The 2,720-nt window shown below is 41.1% G+C and overlaps 1 non-coding gene across 1 annotated transcript; it reads right to left on the bottom strand.

Annotated features, from left to right (window-relative positions):
- Nucleotides 1-2,208: 2,208 nt before the first annotated feature.
- Nucleotides 2,209-2,318, bottom strand: LOC141589484 (small nucleolar RNA R71). Its single transcript, XR_012520421.1, has one exon. It is a non-coding gene; the product is annotated as a small nucleolar RNA R71 (small nucleolar RNA).
- Between the last annotated feature and the right edge of the window lie 402 nt (nt 2,319-2,720).

Genomic DNA, 2,720 nt, shown 5'->3' with positions numbered 1-2,720 from the left:
ATCAAAACTAAACGACGCTCACATCTCTCTCTAATCACCCTAATCATTCCGAAGGCTAATTGATCGGTCGCAAGTCTACACTTCCGTCTCTTATCTCGATTTATTTGGTAAGTCTCTAGTTCGTTGTAATCTGCTAATAGGGTGTCTTCTAGGGTTTGGCCCTAATTATTGTTTGGGTTAATTTAGGGGTTTAGAGTTTGGTCATCATTTGTGTGTTGATTATCATTGTTGTAGGTGACAATGTGGTATTTGTTATGCATATTGTATGATTGATTGCAGCATAGCGGATTGCGAAAAGGTAGGGTTTCCCTACTCAGTTCCTGTTTAATTTGATTTGAGATTATGTTGTATTGTGTACGTTTGTTTATCTGATGATCATCGTTGGAGTGTGGTGATGGTGTTGGTGTTGTGATGATTGTGGTGGAGTCACTTGTGGGAGTGGCTTCACACCCTAGTTCGCCCTCCGTGGAACCCATCACGGGAGGGGATGTGCACATTAAGGGACAGGGATATCGCTCATTGATGAGCGGGACTTAGGCGGGGATTGGCTGCGGACCCCCACTGGCGGCGAGGATTACATGTTGCGATGGGTAATCTGGCAGGGCTACACACTTCGGTGTGTAGTCGGTTACTGTGTGAGATCGGAAGACCGGAGGTGGAGGATGGTCAGCTGGTTGCTTATCGTGCTTGTCTTACTTTAATTATACAGTAACTGACCCCGTTGTGTTTTGCAAAATCTATGGTGATCCATTCGGGGATGAGCATGTGACAGGTGATGCAGTCGATGAGCTTTGGGGCACTTATTGGGAGTCACCATGCAAACTTAATTATCATTGTCAAAAGTTTTAGTTGTCGTTTTATAGCTGTTAGTTTTTGGATAGTTCTTTATGTCGGATTTTGAGATTATGTAACCTTTATAACTTTTGTACTTTAATAAATGTGTTTGAGTTGTTGCTTTTGATATACTATCCTCGGGCAACCGAGATGGTAACAGCCTTTCATGCTAGGGTAGTCCTTGGTAAGGTAACTTGGTATGAGGGGGTGTTACATGTACAGTCTAGATGACTCGACTCCGGGACCCAAATCTTTCTATGAATCATAAGATATAAACTAACTCGATTCTACTACAATAATAATTGCTTGCAACTATGAAAATATGTGTGTATAATCCCACCACCATGAAATCCCCTATGAACCCATGATACCCCAGTGCTTTAATCTAATGTTTACAAACCCCCACTTTATTTGCTTGTTTTGCTTTCATTTCTTTGCATTTCATTGTTATAGTAGTGTAGCTTGATACCTCAAATCTCAACCCAATTTCTGACACCCTAAGACATAGCTTTCTACAACCGATAACTTAATTCAATACCCGTCTTTTGGGATCCAACCTTTACTTACTACTCTACTAAGAGTAGTTTAATTAGTTATAAATATTGTTTTGGTTAGTTGACTTAGACGACAAAGTTTCGAACCACACCAAAAATGGCGCCGTTGCCAAGGACGGTGTTTAATTGAATTGTTGTCTTTTGTTGTTTTTAGTTGTGTCTTTCGTATCCTTGGGGAACTCAAACTCCTCAAGGTAGTTTTAATTGTTTTCTAGTTGTTTGCTTTTTGCATGTCTAGGAGATCACAAGGTAGACCTTTACATATTGATCCCGAAATTGAAAGAACCTTGACCAATCTTAGAAGAACCGCTAGAGGGGCTTCAACAACTTTGGGTATTGGAGAACTTGTGGATATCGGTGTTATCCAATCGGATAGTGTTGTGTTTACCAACCCTTTTGCAAGAGAATGAGAGGAGAACCCAATTCAAAACCAACGACAAAACCAACCCACAATTCCTAAATTTTCATCTCATTCCGTACCTACCGAGGAGAACCTACCAAACGGTACTCCAACACTACCTCACTTAACCGGTAATTTCATTGCCAAATTCGCATTTATACAATTAGTTGAGAGAAGCCAATTTGGAGGGATGCCTAGTGAAGATCCTCATCTACACATGGAAACTTTTTGTGACTATTGTGATGCTATCTCTCAAACCGGAGTAACCCAAGATCAAATTCGGTGGGTGTTGTTTTCTTTTTCCTTGATCGGAAACGCAAAGCTATGGTTGAAGAGCCTAGACAAAGCTACCCTTGGTATTGATTCATGGAAGAAGTTAGCACTTGCCTTCTATAAGAAGTTCTATCATCCGGAAAAGACAATCTCAAAAGAGCCCAAATCACCGGCTTCAAGCAAAGGGATGAAGAATCATTATATGAAGCATGTGAGAGATGTAAGGATACTTGTCGCTCTTGTCCACACCATGAACTTAGTGAGTGGTTCCTTGTTCAACAATTTTGGAATGGGTAATATGAAGACTCACTAAATATGCTCAATATGGGCTCCAATGGGAGGTTCACCGAGGTTTATTACAACCAAACATGGGCCAAAATCGAAGAGTTGGCGGTTCATAATTCCCAATATAGTAGGCCACGAAAGGCCACTAGAGGAGGGAAGCATGAGGTGGATTCCATCACACAATTGGGTGCTCAACTAAGGGCACATATCGACACCATCAACTTGAAGTTTGAGAAGGCCATGGCTAAGTTTGATGAAGCTTCCAAATCACCCAAACAACATGTCAATGCTATGATGTCATCATCCTCAATTCCAAATGGAGTATGTGAAAGTTATGGAACCTTGGGACATGATCAAAATGAATGTAGGGGAAC

Source organism: Silene latifolia, chromosome 6 (assembly GCF_048544455.1).
Source record: "Silene latifolia isolate original U9 population chromosome 6, ASM4854445v1, whole genome shotgun sequence".
NCBI lineage: Eukaryota > Viridiplantae > Streptophyta > Magnoliopsida > Caryophyllales > Caryophyllaceae > Silene > Silene latifolia.
This window is presented reverse-complemented; position numbering and strand designations above follow the sequence as displayed.